Source organism: Chelonia mydas, chromosome 3 (assembly GCF_015237465.2).
Source record: "Chelonia mydas isolate rCheMyd1 chromosome 3, rCheMyd1.pri.v2, whole genome shotgun sequence".
NCBI lineage: Eukaryota > Metazoa > Chordata > Testudines > Cheloniidae > Chelonia > Chelonia mydas.
This window is the reverse complement of record NC_057851.1, coordinates 201,997,654-202,008,719: the sequence shown is the minus strand read 5'-3', so window position 1 is coordinate 202,008,719 and position 11,066 is coordinate 201,997,654.

Below are 11,066 nucleotides of genomic sequence, written 5' to 3'. Positions count from 1 at the left end.
ATCCTTAGGCAGACCTTGGGGAGAGGATTGCAGGAAAGTTTCATTGAGATCTCTCAGGAGACATTCCTGTGCACGTAAATAACCTTCTCTGCATGGCCCCCTGCCTAGCTACTGGAGAATGAAAATCAGCTACCTTTCTTTGTTGTACGGCTACCTCTTCTCAGACGAGGGAATTAAGGAAAAGTCCTGTGTCCTGTTTGGTTGTGGAAGCCATTAGTACATCCCGATAATGGGAAATACATTTACGCATTTACCCGAGGTTCCTTCTCCTGCAGTGGGCTTGCCTGTGCTTGACTGAGTGGACTGCGGCGGAGTCTCAAACAAATCCAGGCTCACACCATAGCTAGACCCCCCCCGGTCACATCTCCCCTATATTCCTCCTCCACCAGCTCCTCATCCTCACTGTTCACGCCAGGGGCCTGCGACTCAGGCTCCTCACTGGTGTGGGGGGAGCTGGTGGGGTCTCCACCAAGTATGGCACACAGCTCATGGTAAAAGCGGCAGGTCTGTGGCTCGGCACCGGATCTCCTGTTGGCCTCCCTGGACTTCTAATATGCCTGTCACAGCTCCTTGGCTTTCACACGGCACTGCTGCTGGTCCCTGTCGTACCCCTTCTCCTGCATCCCCTGGGCAATCTGCTTGTAGAGGTCGACATCTCAGAGTGGTCAGTTCTGGGCATTGTGAGACAGCTGCTGGAGGACTGTTATGGTCACATTAGGTAACGCAGTGTCTGCACTCACCCTGCGTCAACCTCCGTACAGCAACCACGGCTCAACGCTGTGTGGGGAGGTGGTGTTACAATGTTGGCATAATGGGTGGGAGACAAAATTAAGTGTAGTCACATGCACAATGAGGTCGATGCAAGGCGGCTTATGTTGACCTAGCTTTGTAGTGTAGACGAGGCCTAAGTTATCAGCAATTGTATATAACTGTTATGATTATATAAGCAAGGCCAGGTCAGCAGCCCAGGTCATTCTTAACTGGGGCCATTGTCACCATTCTAGGGCCATCAAAGTTACCTCAACTGATGATCATCCTTCCTGTACAGCTAATTTGCATGCTGCAATTCTATTGGTTGTCATGGGTCAGGGGCATAAGAGTTGTCACTGGTAGGCTGCTTGCTCCAACCATCATTCTCCGTAAAGGCTCTGAGCCCCTGAGCTGGCTTGGGCCCCAGTGTTTGAAAGGCCCCGCACTGGGCTTGGAAGTGCCAGAAAGATAAGCATGTACTTAAGTGCTTTGCTAAATCAGGGACAAGAATGATGATTTTCCAACTTCACTATAAGTGAGCCACTTTTGTCCTCTTTTTTTACTTTTCTAAGCAGCAAATGCAAGTAATCCACACAGGAACTAGCATCCAGCAAAATCACTCTCCAAAAGCAAAGCCTTTGTTGGAGGAGTCACCTTGTATTATTTCGTGGTTTGTTACATGTATAAAATTCCTCGGCTTAGCGAGACCTGTAAGTTAGTGTTTTGACTTTCTAGCTAGGGAGGCCTTTCTGATATACCATATTAGGCTACTGGTATGGACAAAAGTGTTTAACATCTGTGTTTTTATAAGAATGTTTATTTACTTATGTAAGAATTGGATATAATGGCAGACCAAGAAATGGGGAACAGGCCAATGCTGTCCTCAAGTTTCATGCACAAGTCAACATTTGCACAGTAGACCACAGTTAGGTGTTGAAACGCAAGTAGTTAACTGGTGATAAGAATTCAGCATTTGTAGGTTTGTTAAACATTGGACATCTTTCTTTGCATTCCATTTTGTTCAAGTGAAAACTTTCATCTTGATTGTGACTGAGGGGAACAAAAGCTTCAAAGCACACTGATTTATTTCCATTTTTAAGAAAAGCAATAGATAAAAAGAATGGATGAGATTACAACTTGATTTTTACCAAGATATTAACCTTTCTTGTTCTTAACAGTGAATACCAATGCAGTGCTTCCACACTGTGTATCTTTTCTTCCTATTTACATTACTGTGTTTCACTACTACCTGTAATCTATTCAATGTGCTGCGGAGATGGCTTGCAACAGAGGGTTGCATCATATTTTAAAGTCTGACTCAGAATTAAAGCTAAAGGCAGTGTATTATTTAAGTGGAAATTCATACAGATCAGTTGTAGAAATAAACACTGCGTCAAGCGTTGTAAATTCTAAAGATTTACTGTTCACTAAATCCATGTAATGTATAACTCCAGACAAGTGTGATTAATCACTTATATATTCTGGGACCTACTTTTCTTTTCAATTGCTCCTTAAGTTCACTTCCTTTTTATCGTAGCTCCTTTGGCTGGGTGACTGGCTATAGGGTGACTGGCTATAGGGGACTGATTCTCCATTACCTCCTGTCCCATGTGCAGTCGTTCACATCAGTGCAAAGTGGGTGTAGCACAACACCAAATCAGCATGGGAGCATCTGACTCCCACGTTGCAGTGGGGTAAATAACTGCACAAGGTACAGGGCAACAGAGGGTGAGGCCCAGGGTTTCGGAAGGTCTGTCTACATTACAGTGTAAGCCCAGCCTCAGACTCAGGTTCAAGCCCAAACCCACCTTCTCTTTGACTTGAGTCAGTAAGCCCTCTGGACGCATTCCCTAGGACCCACCAGGAGTGTATGTCCAAGCCTGAGACCACTGGGACTTGGCTCCAAACTCTATCATTTTGCAGCGTGGACCCAGCTTAGGCTCAGGTCCCCAGACTCGGGTCCTGAGAGTCCACTAATGCTATCCCACAATTCCCTGGACCATTGTAGCTTTCTATCCCAAGACTAGCCAATCGATTCCAAGGAAACGGAAGTAACCCTCCTGGTTTCAGAACAGCTGTTTGGCGTTTAACTCTTCCATTTTCTTCTGACCACTGAACTGGAAACGAAGTGAACCGTCTCCTCCTTGGTGGTCATAGCTAATGCAGAAGTCCTTCACCGAGCACTGCAACCCGGACACAGGACCACAGTCAGATTCTGGCAGATCTGTGTTGAGGTGAGCAAGAAATGACCATGTCTACCAAGAAATAGGGGAGAAGTTGGCAGCCCTGGGTTTCAACAGACCAGTGCAGGGAGTAGCTCAAGAGGGACTATCAGAAAGCCAGGGATGAGAACCACACCTCTGGAGCCCCCCATCATCCTGAGCTTTTTAAGAGGACTTTGACCAGGTGCTGGGAATTATGCCAACCACAGAGCCCCCAGTGGTTCATGACTGTCTGGTCAGCTGGGATGGCAGCCTTCTCATAGGCACTGACTCTATGTGGGTTCCAGCCCTGGAGCACCCACGGAAAAAAATGGAGAGTGCTTAGCACCCACCGGCAGCCCCCACGATCAGCGCCTCCTCCTCCCCTCAGTGCCTCCTGCCCACCGCGGATCAGCTGTTCCACAGCATGCAGGAGGCTCTGTGGGGCAGGGGGAGGGGGCAGGAGCAAGGCTGGAGCGTGCTCGGGGGAGAGGGCGGCATGGGGTGGGAAGAGGCAGGGCAGGAGCGGGGCCTTGGGGGAAGGGGTGGAGTGGGAGCAGGGTCTGGGGCGGAGCCTGGGGGAGCATCCCGCCCCGGCATGTTAGAAAGGCGGCTCCTCTGGATCTTCTGACCCCCAAATAGAAGATAGCGCTGAAGGGGAGCCAGCAGGCGCCAGGTCAGGCTCGTGAAGAGACTCTGGTGCGCATGCTGGTCCCCGAGGAGACTTTGGTGCCGGAACAGCTAGAACATAGAAATCATAGAATATCAGGGTTGGAAGGGACCTCAGGAGGTCATCCAGAACATGTCCTAGTCCATACTGGGAGGAGCTGTTTGATGACATCCCCCTACCCCCGGAGGAGTAGCTTGCCAGACAACTGCCAGCAGAAGCAGAAGAGGCAGAACTAGCTCCATAGCCTGGTAAGTTTCTGCCTCCATGTATGTTGTTATTAATACAGGAATGGGAGGGAATTCCAGCTCATGACCCAGTGTGATTATTACTACAAGCTGCAGGCAGTGCCGTATATCTGCTAATAGTGGAAATCATGCCAATGCCTCGGCTTCTCCCACCCTCATGTGAAATTCAAAAGGGAGACTGGGAAGCGCAAATAACAGTTAAACAAGAAGTTATCATTAATTTTTTACTAGATACTAACACACTGTTACTTTTAACACCCCTCAACATCTTTGTAAGAGCTTGGCATTGCTTTCCCTGACAGTATGCTGCACCATGCAACTCGGCCCTGCCAGGGCACACGGAACCACCTTTAAAGAGTACACTGTACCAGGGCAGGGCAGGAAATGTAGTGTGTGGGTGATGCATTTATTGTCCAGAATACACCAGGAAGTTATATGCAGTCCAGAATTGTGCCATGGGTGTGGGGGGTGCTTGGCAGTTGTTTGTTACAGCAGGATGCCTTGGCGGGGGAGGGGGACACAAGAGGGTATTTGTTATGTGTGCAGTCCACGTGAGCCATAGTAAGAATCCATATTGTCTGGGGGTTGCCTGTGTAGAGTCCATAAACAGATGTAGTCTATGCAGGCTGGATCGTAAGCCAGAGCTGCATCTGGGTAACTGAATGAATGCAGACAGCTTTCAGCAGCTTACAAGGAGGCAGTAATCCATGTGGAAGCTATCGCAGCATCCTGTTGATTTCCCCATGATTTTTCACGCAGTCTCAAGTGCTGATAGCTACAAACTTTTCCCCTAGTAGGAACTCCAGATGGGTACTCACCTTTCGGGGCAGGGGGTACTTTCTGGGTCCTCCTCTGTAGGTCACCAGCTCACTGCATTTGTACATCAGCTGCTCAGTCACTGAAAACCTTGTTAGCATACCTGGCTGGCTTGCCTCCGGTAGCTTGGAATGGAATATCCTGTTGCCATTCAGGAACCTCCAGAATGCTGAATGCCCACAAGGGTTGCGAACCTATAAGTAATAAACCCCAACAACAGGAACCAGTTTCCTCTCCCCTCCTCCTGCTCCCCCACAAGGCTAAAATGGTCTGCAATTTTTCAAGATACATCATTAAATAAATTTTGTGAATTTCACCTTACCATCATGTGTGAAGGCTTTATGCACCCCTTAACTCTCAGTGGTGGCCAAGCAACGTGTGGGAACTAAAATGTTGGTCTCTGAATACCCAGATGTGCACTTACATAAAGTATCAAAAAAAATTTTTTTTTTTGCCTTAAGATTCCAAAGGCACTTTTGCTGCTGATGTTGTGAAGATTTTCTGAATTACTGAGACAATATTGTCCTGTTTCATTTCTGTTTTCGGACCCATCTACCTCTGCAGACCAGCCACGGGCCAGCAGAAGTCTGGGGAGCCGGGGGTCGCACTGTCACAATGTGGTTAAAAAAGGAAACATGTCCATGATGACCGTATGGTGAACATCATAGACAGGGCCAGCCAGCAGCTGCAGTATCAGAAGGGGAAGGATGAACATCAAGCTGAAAGGCAGAAGGAGGCTGCAAATCGTGAGGAAATCCTGGCAGTGCAGTTCCTGGAGCAGGAATATCACTCCAGGGGAAGGCAGAGCGAATAGAAGGACCTGTTTGAGAGGCTGCTTGCACCTATGGCCATGAGAGTGGAGCTCCTGCTCTGGCCCATGTCCTGCGGACCAAGAGCCTGTTGGACAATTCCCTGGTTTGCTGCAGCTGCAAAAAAGCCACATATCATTCTGGGTGTATTAACAGGAGTGTCATATGTAAGCTGCAGGAGATAACTACCACTCAGCACTGGTGAGACTCAGCTGGAGTACTGAGCACCAGCCTTTAGGAAAGATGCTGACAAATTTGAGAGAGTCTTGAGAAAAAAGTCTGAGGAGTGGACGGGGGGCGATAACCGTTTTAAATGTGGTAAAGTGCTGATGGATACTGATCAGTTGTTTGCATGTGCACTGGAAGGGGGACGAGAAGCAAGGGGCTCAATCCGCAGCAAAAAAGATTTAGGTTGGATATTAGGAAAACTTTCAAACTCTGTTTTGGATAGATCTCCAAGGGAGGCTGTGGAATCCCCATCATTGGAAGTTTTTTAAAAACGGGTTGGACAAACACCTGGTATGGAGGGTCTAGGTTTACATGGTCCGAGGACTGGACTTAATGACTTCTCAAGATCCCTTCCTGCCCTGCATTTCTATGATTCTACTCATTAACGTTTTAAAACACCTTTTTTTGAATGTCAATGTTGTATATTATTGTACTTTCCTCAAACATTCTTAAATTCAAAACCAGAAAAACATATAATGTATATTCTACATGACTCTCTTTTAAATGCCTATTGATCTAACTGACCTAGAAGTCAGCTATTTCCAGGGAGCTTTCATTTTTTCCCACTCCCTATTTTGCATAAGAAGCATCAGTTCCTTTATTCTTACGTTAAATAGTTTGTCTGCTATTGTTGCCTCATTGACAATACCTGACTTTATCCATTGGCTCACTCTCCAAACTTGCTGACCTGAGGGTTGTTTGCTGGAACATAGTGGTACTGTCCCAGGAGACATGAAGAGGAATCTGCAAATTGAACAGAGCTTATGTAGCTGATACCTTGGAGGCTTGTTCTCAGAAATACCCAGCTCTCTTGGGGCTCATGAAAACAAAGCAGCATGCAGAATAGGCATCTGTGCGTGAATTTTCTCAGTGTACCTAGAGTCCATTGCTGTCACATTTCCATTGTTCAATGCCCATTTCTCTTTTCAGTTGTCAATATTAGCACCAGAAAGGACTTCTGACTTCATGGGAACCAAGAAGGGAGGGGATGAGTCACCGGTTAAACCCAAAAGCACTGTCATGGCAGTGCTTTTAGAGGCAACACAGTGGCTCTGATCTTTAAGAGTTCACTCTTGCAAAGTACCAATCACCCTGGATTTCTGTTAAGAGAATTCAGCCTCATTGCTCTGGAGATGCTCCGTACCTTCTAGGATCAGGGCTGGTGGAAAATGTTGCTCAATTTGCAGATGAAAGAAATGTAAATCAGGAGTGAATTTACTCTAATGGCTTTGAGTCTCTTGGAAACTGGCTTGTTTTGATACGTGCTTTTTAATTTCAAGAATATCTAATCTCATTATTAGTATGAATGGAAGGCCAAAATACACTTGTGAAGTCTGCGAACGCGTTAGCGCCTTTGGAGTCAATATAAAGCCAACGTGGGGGCCAGGCCGTCTATTGTTTGTTTCTTCTCCCTCTCGCGTTCTTGTGCACTCGGAGTGTTTACGTGCATCTTTCCTCAAGAAAATTAAGGCAAAAAATAAATAGTTTGAACGTTACATGGTCTTTTCATACTGCCTTCTGTGAATTTATTTTTTGATTTTTTTTCAACAACTACTGCTGTTTTCTTTTTTTTAAATGTTCTTTGGTATGAAGTAAATGTAATCTTCAGATTAATTTGATTGATATTCATAACATTATTTGTTGAAGTAATTTTTAATTCCAGAGGCACTCCATTTTAATAATTACTAGTGTCAAATATTGTAATGAAAAATCATTATGTACCTATTTGTGGTACAATTACCACTGCCGGGTGTATGCTTCCCTTCGTAATAAAATGAAACTTGGAGAAGAACTAAGATCTTCACACATTTTCTTCAAAAAAGAAAAGGATATTAAACAATTGGAGAGGATATGGAGAAGAGCCTCAAAAATGACTCAAGGGCTGGAAAAATGCCCTACTGTGAGATTTATGGAGCTCAGTCTAATTAATTTATAAAAGGATCAAGAGGTGACTTGGTTATGGTGTAAAATACCTTCACTGAGAGGAAGTACCAGGTATTGGAGCACTCTCTAATCTATCAGAGTGTTATGCTCTGATGCACCCCTGAGTAGCAATCCAAAACCACACGGAAAACAAAATAAAACAAAAATGAAGCAAGACATACTGGTCAGTTGTCAATCCAAACATATAAATAGCCCTAAACCATCATCACACAGAGACAGGCAGAACAAGAACCAAGGGCTGGAAGCTGACGCCAGACAAATTCCAATTTCAAATAAGGCTTAATTTTTTTAGGAGTGAAGGTGATTAGCCACTGGCACAAACTACCCAGGGAAGTGGTGGATTCTCCATCTCTTGAATTCTTCAGATCGAGACTGGCTGCCTTTCTGGAAGATCTGCGTGAGGGTCTGTTTGCGCTGCAGCTGAGAGCGTTTCCCAGCGTGGACAGACAGATGTGCGGCTAGCTCTGCGCGAGCTTGCACGCCACAAATAGCAGTGTGGCTGTGGTGGCATAGGCGGTGGCTCGTTCTGGCTGCCTGAGTACGTGCCCAGGGGCTCCGGTGGGATTGGACTCTGGTGACTGGCCTGAACTGCGATGGCCACACGGCTACATTTGGCACACTAGCTAATCAGAGCTAGCACGTGCTGTCTCCCCGCACTGGGAAACACACTTCCAGCTGCTGGGTGGATGTGCCTTCGTCAAACACACATTCTTTGCTCACTACAGAGGAACTGGATGAAATTCTCTGACGTGTGGTATACAGGGGTCAGGCTAGATGAACCTGATGTCCCCTCTGGCTTTTAAATTTATGGGAAAAATCATCCTGCAGAAGGATTTCTCACCCGTGGCTGAAATGCAACCACCTTGCGGGTGGGACAGCTGATTAACAGCCACATGGCGGCATTGCACAGGGATTGCTCACCCAGCCCTGAAACACAGCTGCCTCTGTGTTGCATTAGTACTCCTTGCTCAAGGCAATTCCCCATTTACTTCAGTGGAAGAGTTTCTTGGCCAAGGAAATTGGGCCTTATGAATCAAATTTTGCACTTTGTGACAGTGGTGTAAATCCAGATTAACGTATTTCCAGCAGTGTAACTGGGAGCAGAATTTGGCCCTGGCTGACTACACATTGCAATCAGTCATGAGACAAGAATGTTTGCAGAGATTGGCAGAGTGGGCATGAGGCACAGTAGCAGCATCCGCTTGGTGGTAAATGGTTTCCAGCACTGAGGGAGAACCAGTGACGTGGTGGTTCCCAGCCTGCGATGGGGTTATGGGTGTGGTGTGGCACTTTCTAATAATGGCATACGGCCTGTAGGACAATACAGGCAGCAGCAATTCTAGGCCAGGGATAGTGGGGATGGGCAAACTGCCAGCCTCCTGCCCCCACTCATGACATGCTCCCTTGGGCTGATGCCGGAGGGCAGAAAGTGGCGAGGCCCCAGGCTCCTTTTAAGCTGCCAGTTTCTCTTCATGCAGAGGGCCTGCCCTTTGCACACATGCAGCACAGTGGATCCGGTGAGGTGTCCCCACCAAATGTGAGTCCACCTAGGGGACAGAGAAGGGAAAGCACCCGGGAGGGACAGAAGGGAAAATGGGAGAGGAAAAGTGGGGGAACAGGAAGGAAGGAGCAAGACAGAAGGGACAGCCACTTGGGGTAAGGGAGAGCAAGAAGGTGGAAGAAATTGGGGAGGGAAGCGAAGAGGGATGATGTGGAGAGGAGGAGAGGACAGGGTAGCACAGATTAAAAAACAGGATTAAGAACAAAACCAATGAAAAATGTCTATCAAAGCTCTACCGAAACGACACAGGAAATAAGGAAAAGAGAAGAGAGGGAACAAATCCGTAACTCCCAGGGAAAAGGGGCAGGTAAAGGAAGAAACGAATCACCGGACACCATCTCTTCAGTGATACAGGCATGCAGGCAAGGGATTTCCCCGTTCCTGAAGAATCCTCCTGGGCTGCCTGCCCCCTCCCGGAGGGTAAGTAGTTAGAGGGAAGTCCCAGCTAGAAGCAGCAGTCCGTGCTGAGAAGACCAGAATGATCACACAGACAGGGCTCTGTACCACCAAGCCATACTGCAAACCTGGGACATCCCAAAGAAAAACAATACTCACGGGGTGGAGGAAGCATTTGGCTTCCCGATCATTGCCCTGTGAAAAACTAGAGCAGGCTTGTTCAGCAAAGCCCAGCCAGAGGTGGGCATGCTAAGCAGATACCATGTACTGCTCATATGATGTGGGCCCTTCACTCTGTTTGCAGGGTAACAGGGGAACAGACTGTAATCACATAGGCTGATGCTCTAGGGGCAACATTGGCGGAGGTGCCAGTGTCATAGTGGCCCCCAGGGCTAGGAGTACGGCTGAAGAGCAGCTCAGCTCAGAAACTTTCCGAGGGCTCACATGATTCAGCACGCCTGGAGGGAGTTTCAGTACGGCTATGTGTGAGGGAGAAACCCTAGTGTTGTGGATGTAAGGGGAACATTTGTGTTTGAGAGCACGGGTATAGCAAATATTGAAGAGTATTAATTAGGTTACACTGCATTGTAGCTGTGTCGTTACTAAAATGGGAAGCCGCTCATAAACACTCAATAGTTAATAACACAAAACTTTTGTGAAGAAACACACAGGAACTTTCAGACTGGATCAGACCCAGGGTCCACCTAGTCCACTACCATGTCTCTGACAGTGGCCAGCACCAGATATTTTTCAGGAAGGTGCAAGAAACCCAGGGGTAGGAAGAAGCTGGGTAGTCTGCTTCCCATGAAGATCTCATCCCTTATAAAATATGTTAGCATTAACTATAACTCTGGATAGTCTTTTGGTCCATATAAAGTTGCTTTGAATCTTGCTAAATTATTGGCCTCAACAACATCCTGTGACAGTGAGTTCCGCAGTCCAATTACACGTTATGTAAAAAAGTAATTTCTTTTTATCAATTAGACACCTTTTAATTTCATTGAATGTCTCCTAGTTCCTGTATTACAACACAGGGAAAACAGAAGCTCCTGATCTGCCTTCTCTAGACCAACCACTATTTTATATACTTTTATCAAGTCCCCTCTTATTGTTGCCTTTCTCAGATAAAAGTTATTGTGTTTTTCTGAACTTCTTTAATTCTGCAACATCCTGTTTGATATGGGGTGATCTCTATTGCACATAATATTCCAGACGAGGGCATGCCATTGATTTATATAAGGACATTATAAAAATGTCCATATTATTTTGCATCCTGTTCCTTATACATCCTAACACCATGTTTTCATTATCTATATTGAATGTAATCTGCTATCATGTTGTCCCTTCGTCTAGGTTGGCTAGGTCCTTCTGAACTCCCTTATTGACTCCTTTGGACTTGACTAACCTAAATAACTTGTTTCAGAGTAGCAGCCGTGTTAGTCTGTA